Source organism: Urocitellus parryii, chromosome 2, assembly GCF_045843805.1.
Source record: "Urocitellus parryii isolate mUroPar1 chromosome 2, mUroPar1.hap1, whole genome shotgun sequence".
NCBI classification, from domain to species: domain Eukaryota; kingdom Metazoa; phylum Chordata; class Mammalia; order Rodentia; family Sciuridae; genus Urocitellus; species Urocitellus parryii.
This window is the reverse complement of record NC_135532.1, coordinates 60,194,173-60,209,255: the sequence shown is the minus strand read 5'-3', so window position 1 is coordinate 60,209,255 and position 15,083 is coordinate 60,194,173. Positions and strand designations below refer to the sequence as shown.

Genomic DNA, 15,083 nt, shown 5'->3' with positions numbered 1-15,083 from the left:
ACTTACAATATTATCTCTTTTTTAATTTTTTTAGTATTTTTTTTCATAAGATTCAGACCCTCTGGGTCTCAGTCCTTTGTGATGGGATCACTAGATCATCCTTTGGCAAAGCATGGATTGTAATCTTTCTCCTTGGGACTCTGTCAAAAGCTCCACTCTACCTCCTGATTTTCAGCTACCATTCTAATTATTAATTCTCTTCAGAAGACTAATGCTGAGATCCAGTCGATCCAGGCCCAACGAGAGTTCCCGGATCCGAACATCACAGGCTACGGACTGCCGGCCCGCGGTGTCCCCCAAACCTACCTCCTCTCTCAGTATTTGGTTTCTTCAAACATTTGTTCAGTGAGAGATTTTAAAATGTCATCCAAACAAGAAATAATGAGTGACCAGCGGTTTAAACGAGTTTCAAAGGATCCCAGATTTTGGGAAATGCCAGAAAAGGATCGAAAAGTCAAAATTGACAAGAGATTTCGAGCCATGTTTCATGACAAAAAGTTTAAATTGAACTATGCTGTTGATAAAAGAGGCCGCCCCATCAACCATAGTACTACAGAGGACTTGAAACGTTTCTATGACCTTTCAGATTCTGATTCCGACCTCTCTGATGAAGATAACAAAGCACTGAACCAAAAGAAAATGAAGAAAAAAACCCAGACCAAAAATGAAATAAAGTCCAAAAATTTGACTGAGAAGAAAAAAAAAGAAACTGAAAAAGTTAGTCAAAAGGATTCTGAAAATAAAAATGATGTAGATAATTCTGAAAGAATTCAGCAAAAGAAAAACATATGTAGATTTAAGAAGATAGATTTAGAAATAAGTCCCAAAAAAGATAGTGAAGAATTTACACATAAAAGTACACAAGTGAAAAAAAACATTGAATGTAGTGCAGACTCTTTTCCCAAAGGAAAACTAAGGACAGTAGGCTCAAGCACCTCTGAAATTGGGAAATCTACCAAAATCATTTGTTCGAAGACAAAAAGAGAAAAACAATCAGTTCCATTCATAGTGGCAAGTGACAATGATGGTAAAATGTTTGACAAAGACACTCTGGAGGAAGATTCAGACAGTGTTAGTGAAATAGGAAGTGATGAGGAATCTGAAGATGAAATCACAGGTGGTGGTGGCTCTTCAGCTGATGATGATGAAAATGAAGATGATCAAAAGGAAGATGAAGATAGTGAAGAGGATACCGAAAGTGACAGTGGCCCTGATCTTGCAAGGGGTAAAGGAAATGTAGAAACTAGTTCTGAAGATGATGATGATTTGGCAGATTTATTTCCAGAAGAGCCTGGTTTTGAGCATGCTTGGAGAGAATTAGATAAAGATGCTCCTCGGGCTGATGAGATCACACATCGGTTAGCGGTTTGCAACATGGACTGGGATAGATTAAAGGCAAAAGATTTGCTGGCTCTGTTTAATTCTTTTAAACCTAAAGGAGGTGTTATATTTTCTGTAAAGATATATCCTTCAGAGTTTGGAAAAGAAAGGATGAAAGAAGAACAAGTTCAAGGACCAGTAGAGTTACTAAGTATTCCTGAAGATGCCCCTGAAAAAGACTGGACCTCTAGAGAAAAATTAAGGGATTATCAGTTCAAACGACTGAAGTACTATTATGCAGTAGTAGATTGTGATTCTCCTGAAACTGCAAGTAAAATTTATGAGGATTGTGATGGCCTGGAATTTGAAAGTAGCTGTTCTTTCATAGATCTAAGGTTTATACCAGATGATATTACTTTTGATGATGAGCCCAAGGATGTAGCCTCAGAAGTGGATTTAACAGCATATAAACCAAAGTATTTCACATCTGCTGCAATGGGAACATCAACGGTGGAGATAACTTGGGATGAGACTGATCATGAAAGGATCACAACACTCAACAGAAAATTTAAAAAGGAAGAACTTTTGGACATGGATTTTCAAGCCTATTTAGCTTCCTCTAGTGAAGATGAGGATGAGTTAGAGGAGGAGATACAAGGTGATGATGGAGTCAATGTGGAAGATGGAAAAACTCAGAAGAAAACTCAGAAGGATGATGAAGAACAAATTGCTAAATATAGACAGCTCTTACAAGTTATTCAAGAAAAAGAAAAGAAAGGCAAAGAAAATGATATGGAAATGGAGATTAAGTGGGTTCCAGGCCTTAAAGAAAGTGCAGAAGAAATGGTCAAAAACAAATTGGAAGGAAAGGATAAACTGACCCCTTGGGAACAATTTTTAGAGAAGAAGAAAGAGAAGAAAAGACTGAAAAAGAAACAGAAGACTCTTGCTGAAGAAACCAGTGATGATGAACTTCCCCCTGATGTTGATTTGAATGACCCGTACTTTGCTGAAGAAGTTAAAAGATTAGGTATAAAGAAAAAATCAGTGAAATCTGCAAAAGATGGTACATCTCTGGAGGAAGAAACTGAAATAGAAAGACAAAAGGCTGAAATGGCTTTGCTCATGATGGATGAGGAGGAGGACAGCAAGAAACACTTCAATTATAACAAGATTGTGGAGCACCAGAATCTGAGCAAAAAGAAGAAAAAGCAACTTATGAAAAAGAAGGAATTAGTAGAAGATGACTTTGAGGTAAATGTTAGTGATGCACGGTTTCAGGCAATGTATACTTCCCACTTGTTCAATTTGGATCCTTCAGACCCTAACTTCAAGAAAACAAAAGCTATGGAAAAAATTCTTGAGGAGAAAGCCCGGCAAAGAGAACAAAAAGAAGAACTCACTCAGGCTTTAATAAAGAGAAAAGAGAGTGAGTTTGAAAAGACATCACAAAAGAAGTCTGTTGATCCTGCCTTATCAATGCTGGTTAAATCTGTAAAAAACAAAACAGAACAGTTTCAAGCAAGAAAAAAACAAAAAGTCAAATGATGATCTTGTTTCTTTTTGGATGGAGATGTATACAGAAACAGAATGAATACTGAGAAACTGCTTTTCAAGAATATGAAAACTTTTTCTGACCATACTAAAATTTTTCTCTGTACATAATTATTGTACCTAATTGTGGGTGGCAGATTTGTACCAGTATTCCCACAGATTAATCTTAATTAAATTAAGGATTTATAACAATTTTATATTTTATGAAGTTCAGTTCCTACTAATAGAAAGTTACTCTAAGTTAGTTTCTTTTTAAAAGACTTTACAATTCTGTGTAAAAACAAAGTGGTATCTACTCTTAAGTCCATGTCACAGGTTAGTGACAATTTGAAAATAAGGATATGTAATAATACATTTATTTCTGTGAAAGCAGGAGGCAAATTTAGATAGCTACTAAAATTATTTATTTTCTAGCTATAAAGGATGGAAGCCAAGAGCTTTGTTGTTTGTCATGCTTAGTAGTTTGTTTATGGAATTAATTTATAAATAAAAGCACAAAATATTTTTATTATTTTGCATAGAAAAAAAAAAAAAAAAAAAGAAGACTAATGCTATCACCTGACCTAATTTCTCTGGTTTTACTTCTTTCCAAGCTCTTTGTCTGTTAATTGTTTGCTATCTTAATTTTAAAGTACCTTTACTTATCTAAGGTTATTAATGTTGTTACTTTTCTAAGTAAGATTTACTGCAAACCATGCACGATTGTCAAAGAGATCTGCTCCTATGAGTCTTCAGTGAAATCTTTGGTTCTATAATTATTCAATCAGAAAATGAATCTAAGCTATTTGAAATAGTGATGCATGCCAATAAATTGTCCTTAACATTTGGCTCAGTATTAAATAAGAATGTTCTACTTCTCTTAGAAGGAAGATATCTCTCTCTCTCTCTCTCTCTCTCTCTCTCTCTCTCTCTGTGTGTGTGTGTGTGTGTGTGTGTGTTTGTCCTATCTTTTCTACTTTCTTTCTAGCTCAATTAGTAGGTTAATCTCCAGGAGATTTCCTCAGATGATCAGAACCAACATCTTACTTGATGTTTGCTAACACTGCAGAGAATATAAAAATTATCACAAATTTGTGCAGTGGCTTAGGGGGTTATCATTCATTACCAAGTTAATGCAATAAAATTTTTGAAAAAGATTTAAAATTACAGCTAATGATGTTGAAACAAATGTTAGATGAGATTTGTAACTAAAATGGGAAGAATGTAACACTTGTCCTTCAAATCAGTAATGGCAGCATAAACTGTCATGCTCTACTTTTTACATATATCTAAATGCATAAGGAAATTATATAGTTCATTTCATATTAATATATGTGCCTATGTTTGAAGAATATTTAAGATACTGTATTAGCCTCACACAAATATTCTAAACTTCAGAGAAACTCAAACCCTAAGTTGCAGAAGTCACCTGTTTTAAACTGTGGCATTTGTGTTCAGAGAAATCTGTACCACTAATTGTAGAAGCTTTCTTCTGGCCCGTGAAACGTGAAAGGGTCATGATACCTATCCACTCTGCCTTTCAAGTTAAAGATAGGCTATGTGGTCATAATATAAAAAAACAGTATAGCATGCATGGGTCTTAGTTCATCATTTATCTCTTTCTATGTATTTTTAAATTTTTATATTATAGAATTTCTAGTCTTTTGGATAGTAAAGCTGTATAACTTTTTTTTCTTTCCTTTTCCTTTTGCCTGAGGCAAAGTGCTAGTATTTGATTTATCTTCTGTACTTGTCTTTCTTTTAACAATATGAACTTTTTCTTAGACAAGTACAATGCTGTGTGTGACCCCACAGGGAAATAGTTTTCTTTTTAAGGAATGTGTACAAATTACTTAATAAGTCATGTCATTCCATGATTTACTGTATATTATATTTTCAGTGACTACAGTTAACTTTCTTGGTCTCTAGATGCCAACATTTTAATAAAAACAAGACATTTTCAACAAAATGTCAGAAACAAAGTGATCAAAGTGCTGTGGGAGCAGTTTGGCAACAGTTTGAGCTTTGAATTTCCTATTCACTTTCCAAAACATTCACTTAAAAAGCATTTATTGAAGCTGAACTGCCTTTATCAGCCTGATCAGAGCTCCATAAAGAGCATGCATGATTCAACTGCCTTCCCAAGCTTTAAAAAATATAACTTTGATATATGCCTCACAAGTGCAGCACAATAGTTTTCATGCTCACGTTTGTTAAGATTTAGTGCAGCCATTAAAGAACAGAAGGGCTCTTTGGTGGCAATCCTCAGACATACCAAATATCCCAAAGCAAAACCTTCTACAAATCAGAGATTAAGGTACTGACAAAAATTTCCACTTGATTGCAGTTTTCCCCTTTAAACCTTATATCAGGAGTGACTATCTTTTCGATCAAATCTCTCAGAGAAGTGAATAGATAGGTTTTTCCCTCTTGGAGGAAAATATCAACTGAGAGATAAAAAGTGACATTTTATGTGCCTTGTCCAAGAGTCGGTCGATTTATTTAAAAAACGGTGTGTGAGCCTGACCTATACATGAAGTTTGTGGCATGTCTCTTGTCAAGTATTGATCACTTAAGTCTTTACTGTTTGCCTATTGCAATGTAGCTAATAATCTCTTTTTATTTAGTTTGTGGCTTTGAATTCTTATCATGGCTTTGCTGATTTCTCTAGGACCTATTAGATCTTGCTTTTGCAGTGCAAATGGCTATGGAAATTAAGCTTGCTAAAGCATGTTTCCTGGGCAAACACTCTTTGTTTTCCATCAGTTCATGTGTCAAGTGGTTTGCATGCAGATAGGGTACATTTGGAAGCAGCGGGCACCATCAATCTTCATGACTTTGCTATATACACCATTTCACCTCTACCCGGTTTGAAGGGAGATTGTAAAGGATGGCTGAGCGATCAAGCTATTCCTTTTGACTGACATCAGGTATTTCTATCTAACTCACCTCAGCACTTTGGGGTCAATGCTGGGAGCTTAGAAAATTGGATACTAGATGATGTGGTAAAATGTCCTCCACGATTTGACATGTTGGCCATCTCTGTTAGCTTTCAAAATTGTATGTTTTGAACTTCATTCACAAATTCAAGGCAAAACTCTTTTTTTGCTTATATGTATCTCCACTCATAACATTATTGAAAATTTTGTAGGGTTAATATAATTTCATTACTTCCCGAATGATTTTATCCACATATTTGTCATAAAAATGAGAAAAGAAAATTACAAAAAGAAAATCAATATTTAAAGGGGTTATTATAATTGTTTTTTTGCATTCTAAGATGATCTACAAAAAATGAATTAAACTTCAATCTTTTCAAGGCAGTAATTGGAATAGATTAAGGAAATTAGGTATATCACATTGTCTCATTGTATAAATTATTTTTGTGTGTTTATGTTATAAATAGTTATAGGTAAGTAGATAGAGATATAGAGATATGTAGAAAGAGATATGCTATTCTATCATAAATCAATACCATTCAGAGTTAAACGTTACAATATGGTGTATCTCTTGCTTCTTGCTCATAGCTGAAAGAAATAACTCTAAGAACTTAAATTGGCTATATAGAAGAGTTTTAATTTATAATTTTTGTTGAAATGATGTAAGTATAAAAATGTCCCTTAAAATAACCTCTGTAGAAAGAAGATAAGGTGTTGGTACATTTACTCTTTTCGTTTGTAAATCATATCCAATTGTCATTTAAATTTCTTAGCCAAGTTTCAGTACAAATATCAGAGTCATATTATGTATGCATATGAATGAGGATAATAATGGAAAAAGGTAAAATTTACACCTACACATGTCAATGTTCCTATCAATAGTGATAGAATAATTTAAACATTTCCCAGATTATTACATAATACTTTGTATTTCATATATTCTAATGCTTTGGTTTACATGTAAATATAGTATGAAGGTTCCATAAAAGCATCTAAAACACTCTAAATTCTGAATTATGGATAGGAAGAACAAAGTCAGAAAATAGTGAAAACATCTCCTCTATGTATATGCATACATGTATGTTTGTAGGTTTGTAGACTCATTAATAAAAATATATAATTTTTGATGCTTATGGAAAACAGAAGTTACCAATTAGAATATGTTAGGTAATGTATTTTAGTGTATATGTCATTTCTGTATTATTAATAATTGCATTAAAAATCACAGTTCCTTTTTGTTAAAAGTGAACATTCTCAGAATTTATATAACAATTCCTCTTTAAAGTATGTAATGTTATAATTTAGCCCTATTGTTACTGAGTAGTTAGATTTTAATTAATGGATTTGAATTAATAAATATTACTGTAAACAGTAAAGTACATAAACATACTTATTTGTAATCTTATTAAACCACTGCATTTTCCTTTATGAACAAGTAATCGACATCTAAAATTATATCTACCTATTATCATTCCCTTCCCTTGAGGAATTCTTGCCATTTCTGTCTCACACTCTACATCTAATTATATGGTGGCAGCATGGTAGGCTTATGTTCTGATGTACCTCTAGACATAGTTGGTTAGTCCAAGGATGGACACTAAGTATCAGATGAAAATAAGAATTAATCTTTAGCATTTTACCAGCAGAAGAAATTATAGAATAAACTCATTTTCATAAGGGTTAATTTTACTATTTTCAAAGTACTTAGTGTCTAGCATATGGGATATGTTCAGTAAGTGCCAATTATTATTATTAATTTTAAAATTTATTATAAAGCATAGATTACAGAACAAGAGAATTAAAATCTGTGTTTTAAATTTCAAAAGTCTGTTATTGTGGGTAGTGGAAAAAGAAGCTCCCATGTACAATAGTATCAATGTAGGGAATGTTGAGAACCAAGAAGAGGATTCAATTTTCAGACCTGTTGAGCCACAAATAAATCTGGTGTGATATATCAAGGATAGAACTCTGGGTGGGAAATAATGGAACAATAATGGATAAAACAGGCAAATCTGTCTTGATTCAATGGAAAATCTTGAATATTCAAATTTCTCAAAATGCACATGTTTTTGCAGAAGTAGGTCACTCCTTCACATTGTGCATTAGCCTATATTTCTTGTCTGTCATGTGGAATGCCTTCTGTTCCAAAATAGTATAACTCCCTTCCAAATTAGTGTTCTTCTTCTCTTGTTATTAAGGCTATAACCAGAGTTAAGTTATAGCATCATTTGATAATGTACTGGACCTTATCATAGAAGAAGAAAGGAGATTAAAAACCACAGGATGTGAAAAACCTAGCCTGCATGTACCACCAGAAAACAGGAGAGTATGTGAGGGATTTAACTTTGAGGTTCTTTGATCAAGAATTAATTAGCTAATTTGGGAGAATTGTATTGAAATGTAATATTCAACAATTTGGAAAAGAACCCCATACACACAGGGATCTCTCTTACGTAGAACAACTATACATTAAAAAAGTGGTAGTATATGCAGATGATATTGAAATGTCAGAATTGCCTTTGCATACAAAAAAAGAAAATATTGAAATTCCCAGAAATTAGGCTTGCTAGAGCAGAATTTTTCTATATAAAAACCTAAAGTTTATCAGATGACCATGTTGCAGGGCAAATTTCAGATAATACACCAATTAGCAAGTCTGCTAGAAATATACTAGAGAGAGGTACACCACCATCACCCAGAGCTTTCTGAGAATTCTGTATGTAAGTCAATCCTAACAGTATGAAGGCCACTAAGGATCTAAGCACAATGAGAGCAATCAGGGTGGTGGACTATGGAACAATGGCATTTAAGAATTTACAAGTGATAAGTGACAGGGACAAAGAGCACCTAGGGGAACCTATTCCACAGATAATATAGAACATAGAAATACCACCCATAGGAATTAGAAAATAGTACCCAAATGGAAAAAAAAATTGAGTATGTAACAACAAGGGTCCTACTTATTTGTAAACATTTTGTGGAAGGAAAAATGGATGAGCAGGAGGCAGAGGAATGTCAGCATCTCATTCCCAGTTCTTAGGACTGAAACGTTTTTAGACTTAGAGCCTTTGATTAAAGAGCTAGAATTACCTGTGGAAGAATTTTGCAGCAGCAGTACAGGTATACAGGTCACATAACTATGTACTGGATTTCAAATATGTTGAAGACGCTGAGACAGAACAATGTTAATAACTGAGAACATAAGGAATAGTAATGGCCTCCTTGTTAGATTTATATAGAGTAAGTGAATAAGGAGAATCCCATCCAAAATTTGACTCACAGCATTCCCACTAGTTCTGTATGCCACCCAGTGGTTATTTTCCTGGCTGATGAATATATAATCAGAAGAGACATATTTTTAGGTGGCACAGGTTCTCTGTTCCATACTCTAAAAGCAAAGGAAAGGTGGAAGCCTCTAAAATTTTACCCTCCCCTCAGACAAGACAGCAAATTATTTTAGAGAATGATAATAGATTGCTACAAACATGACCAAATTGTGTCCCCAGTTGTAGTCATCATCCCAGATAGAGTACCTTCTGTATAGCACATGACCTTAGGTAGATGGTATGTGGCCATTCATTTTATGAATGTGTTTTGCTTTTCTTTCTTCATTGGAAAAGAGGATCAAAAGAAGTTCTAGTTCACAAGGAAGGAATAATAATATATATTATACATGGGTATGATTAGTCTCTTGCTCTCTATATTAATAGAGTCCAAAGAGATCTACACTGCTTGGTTACCTTAGATTGCCACAGATATCTCTTTTATAATTTCCATCATGCTAATCAATTCTGATGAGTAAGAACAAACTATGAAATTGTAGACCATATTGTGATACAAGACTTGGGGATTAGGCAATTAACCTTATGCATATATGCCCACAAAAATCAGTGAACTTGTGTTTTATGTTATGGTTTGGATGTGGGGTGTCCCACAAAGTTCCTGTTTACCCAGGAAGTCAAATCATTAGATTATGAGAGCTGTAACCTAATCACTCCATCCTCATTGGAATGGACTAACTGGGTGATAACTATAGTCATGGCTGGGGGACATAGCTCACTGGGGGTGTGCCCTGGAAGTGTACATCTCTCCCATGGCCCTTGTTTCTGAGTTTCCTGGCTGATTTGAGATAAACAACTTGCTTCTTCTACACCCTTTGGCCATGATGTTCTGTCTCATGTTTGGCCAAAATTAAAGGAGTGGGCCTACCATAAATGAACCTCTAAAATAGTGAGCCAAAATAAACTTTTCCTCTTCAAATTCCTTTTTATTAGAAATTTTGGTCTCATGGACTAAAAGCTGTCTAACAAATTTTGTTTTTTCATTTATTTTTCAGCACTGGTGATTGAACTTAGGAACAGTCTTTGTGGTAGGTACGTCCTCAGCCCTTCTTTAAAAACCTTCATGAGACCATGTCTCATGAAGTTGTCCTAGCAGACCTCTGACTTGCAATTCTCCTGTCTTAGCTTTCTGAATTTCTGAAATTACATGTATGCACCCACTATGCCTGACAAAAATTGGGTCATGAGGGCTCTGACTTTATCAGTGGATTAATCCACTAGATGGATTGTCTACTGGGAAGAGGACAAGGTTGAGAGAATAGGTCTCTGGAGTTATGCACTAGAAGGATTTATCTTATTCCCAGAACTTCTTCTCTCTCTACCTCTGTCTCTGTCTCTGCTTTCTGTTTGCTGTGTGCCACCATTCTCTGCCATGGCATGTCTAATATTCAGTTCAGTCTCTTCTAAGGCCCAAAAGAATGGAGCTAGCTGACCAAGGACTGAATCTTCTGAAACTTAGTCAAAGTAAACCTTTCTTCTCTAAGTTGTTTTTTCAAGTATTTTTGTCATGGAAAGTTGTTTGACATAACTTGAAAAGGAATAATTAAAATATTTTACAGAACATACCAGGAATAAGGAACAATGCCCAGGAGGTCTCTTCAAGACTCAGAGGCAGCATATGCTAGACCTGGGAATACTGTTCCACACCATATATTTAGTGATATGAAAAACTGCTGGCTTTGTGTGAGGTTCAGAGTAGAAGAAAAACTAATCTTTTATTAAAAAAATTGATATAAGGCAAGATAAGATTATGAATATTAAATAAGGCTAATTTTAATTAAAATATGTATGCAGTTTAAAATATAAGTTGGATAAAAAAGAATAAGATAATACTCTTGTTTACAAGATAATACAATTTTACTGATCATTCAAGCAAACACACAAGAATTATAGGACAACATAAACTTTTAAAGCACTATGTAGATAAAGGGCACAAAAATACAAGAAGAAAATAATAAATATTTTGCTTAGAGAACAGAAACAGAATATAGCTAAACTCTTGAATGTGTAGTATGAAGGATAGTTATTTTATTAAATGATAATTAAGAATTTGCATAACTATTGATGATCTTTACATTTGAAATACATAATATTAAGATCTAAATAGCATATAATTTTAATTCTCTGTAGTGAACTTTTAGAATAAATGAACATTTAGAATAAATGTTAGATGTATGAATGCCTCCTCACCTTATATAATCTCAGAAACTAATTCTACCCCAAGCAAAGTGTTTACAGACATTTCTGTTATAAATGCTCCTTCTTATAAGACAGGTGGTGCTATCAGCTTATACATGACATGTAGGATCAAGAATAATAATTTGAATGTATTAAAGGACAGCAACACACAATATGTTCTAAGAAGTAACTCCTCCTATTTTTTTTTAGCTGTGCTCTAGGGGAGCTAGGGAATAACAGAAGAAATGTGTGAAATGTCAAGAATAATTAACAAAAGTGATAGTGTTAAATATCAGCAAAGGAAATAATTCCTTCTTTCTGAAATACTCTCTTTACATTTTTTCCTTTACTATTAAATGCCATTTTTGTTCTCAAATTGTTTAGGATATTGCTAGGAAAAGGTTGCATAATTTGGGGTAATTTTACATATCTCTTTGGTAAAGCTGTTGTTTGGATTATTCTTGTTGTATAGCTTCACTTAAGAACCCATTTATTTCTGTGTATTTAATGGTCAAAATTTAGTAAAATTATATGCAAGATGTCAGCTATCCAAAGGGAGAGTTAATCTTTAGATTTTTTAACCCATTTCATAAATTCTTCTTTCATTTTTTGTATATCTTATTCACAATTCCTATATATACATACATACAGACATACATAATATACATGCATACATAATACACATATGCCTTATACATACTTACATATAATACACATGCAGTATTTATATGTGTATGGGTATACATATATACTTATACTTTTGAATAATACATTTAAATTTAAATTTAAAGTAACACTATGAGATATGGAAGAGTAATTTTATCTTCATTTATGTTAATACCACTTAATCCAAATATTAGAAAAAGTTTTTAATTTCTTCTGTAACACAAATTACACTATACATTTTGTATTTAGAATGTTCTCTAATAATTAGTGCTGTGAAATCACATTTAAAAAATTAGCATTCTTGTAATTTCATAAAAAGGACAAAGTAGTTTACACATTTCCTAGAATTATTATAGTAACTTAAAATTAAAAAAAATAAAAATAAACTTTGCAAACTCTTGTAAGATCCACATATGTGATTTTATGAATGTAATGTATTAACTTTAACATTTAGCCAAAGGATTAGGTAATTCAAAGAAACGAAATCAATTCTTTGAAAATGAATATTTTATAACAGACAAGAAGTGAAGTCATAAGAAATTTGGCAGTATGCAATGGAGGAAAGAATGTGTTGGGTCAGGATCACCTGTTTCATGTAAATGTTGATTGTCACATATAAAAAATATTCTGAAGGGCTAATAGGGATAAAAAATGGGAAAGATATGTTCTGTATCAAGTTTATGTTTCCTGTGGGCCTAAGCCATAAATATAAATGCTTTTTATAAATATTTGTATGCTTAAGTGTGTTGTTTTATTAAACAAAGATATGCAGCATTTAATGTTTGATAAATAGACAAATGGCAAATTAAGGAATGAGAATCATGATATACAACTCAATTCATGGGGTAACTAAATGTTCTTTTAAAATAAACTTTATTGTGCATATCTGATGTTCACAACATGAGATTATTTGATACACAAAGAAAGTAAGATGGTTACTGTAGGGAAGCACAGTAAAATATCACTTCTCAGTTACTTCTTTTGACAAGAACAGACAAAATCAACTACTCAACAAATATCTCTAATCCAAGATAATTTTATTAACTATATTTCAAATAGAAAGATATCTTTACCAGGTCAAAGGAGAGCAAGAGTCTTCTGAAGGAATCTCAGTCACAAGGTAGCTCTGTAGAAGTGGGCTGGCAGTGTGTTTAACTGGAGAAGAGAGTGCAAACAAAATCACTGTGGACAGAGAGATGAGCAAAGTGGTAGACAGTAATAAAACGGGACAAGTTCTTTCATTTCCTGGCAAGTAATTATAATTTCTCCATGTACTTAATAAGACGATATTTAAGAAGTTTTACAGTGTTTAGATTTCACTAAAGGTCAAGCCTGGGACTCAAGTTCAGAACATGCAACCATAATGAAGGTAAGAAATGAAGGAAGCCTGAATTATATTCTCAGTGACAGAGTTTGAGAAAGGAAAATCTTGGCCCAGAGTGAATCCTTGCAGGTAGTTTTCTTATCTCTGATGGGATTAAAAGAAAAAGGATTCAAACAATTAATGGGAGAGGAAAAAATAACTAGTAGTTATTTATTTTAAATGATAATGTTAAGAAATAATACCTCACTTAGAGAATACTGATATAGGGCTGGGGCTGGGGCTCAGTGGTAGAGCGCTCACCTCGCATGTGCAAGACCCTGGGTTGGATCCTCAGCATCACAAAAAATAAATAAATAAAATAAAGATATATGTATGAAAGAGAATACTGATATAAATTCCACTTAAGCTTTTGTGGTTGCAGGTTTATCTACTGCTTCAACAGTCTCTTGATGTTTGAGAGTACTTTGTGGCACTGCTGTCACTGTCAATTGTCCCAATTTTGATAAATTATATGATCAATTCAGTCATAAGCTATAGTTATACACCTCTACACATTTTTTTTTAAACTTTACATACTGTTGGAATCAAGGATAAATATCCTAGTGTGGAACATATTAGAAAATAATTATGTCCTGAGAAAAAAAATTTAAAAATGTAACACAGTATTTGGAATTTGTCATTGGGAAATTAATTGAAAAAATAAGTAAATAAAATTCAAGATTGTGTTTACATTTGACCAAAATATAAGCAGTGACTTATGCATGCACACTAGCTGCATGACAGATTGAAAGGTAGATGAGGTCTTATATCAAAGCCACTTTCATCTTAACAGTAGACAACTTTTTAAGTTATTTTCATGAATTGTGTTTTAATTTCATGTCATAACAAATTTAAATATTAAAAATGATGTGACAATGGTCTGTAATTATCTGTATATCTATATATTACCATGTGGTATATATAAACCTAGATATCATTTTTATAACATTTGTTATGATTCTTTTTCACTTAAATATTTATTTAAAAGGTATAGTTCCTATTTTTGGTGTAGGAAGCATAGTAAGACAAATCAATATAAGGAAACAAGATTGTCTAATGTAAATCAATATGTATAAAATGTTTAGGAAAACAATATATCATGTATGATTATTTAATTTTCATATTTAACTGATATCACTAAAAATATGCAGCATCATTAAAATTTTGCCAGAGGAAATTAACATAATCCCTTTTATTAATATTTTACTACATATATCACAGAATAAATGCTAGAGAAGCTGGTAACCTGCAACAACAATAGCTGCAGACACCCTCAAACACACACACACACACACACACACACAGCCTAAGCAAAAGTTCTCTCCAGCCTCAACAATAGGAAAATGGCTGCCTTATGAGATCAAAATTTAGATAACAATTGCTTCCCAGCAGCCAAAACCCACCAAAATAAATGCATCCTACCCCAATTGTAACCACAAAAATTTGAATGTGAGCCTTAGATTTCTACCCATGCCATGCTACAATTAGGCTTGCCCACCAGCCTTACTCTCTTCTCCAAACTAAAGTGTATCAGAGAAGACTGAAGAAGGAGTCAGTGCCTTCATCCTCAGTGTAACTAGCTCCCATCTTCCCATTGTGTTGTCAGAGGGTGGTAACAAAGGCTCCCCCAGTCAAGGGGCTATCGATAGGAACTAAATGGAGAGTAGAACTTGCAAGATGCCCCAAAATAATGATGAGCCCATAATTTAAAGCATAAACAGAAGCTGAGTGGGGAAATTGGAA

The 15,083-nt window shown here is 33.3% G+C and overlaps 1 pseudogene; it reads left to right on the top strand.

Annotated features, from left to right (window-relative positions):
* Positions 1-322: 322 nt before the first annotated feature.
* LOC144250266 (ESF1 homolog pseudogene) lies at positions 323-3,361 on the top strand (annotated as a pseudogene).
* The last annotated feature ends 11,722 nt before the right edge of the window (positions 3,362-15,083 follow it).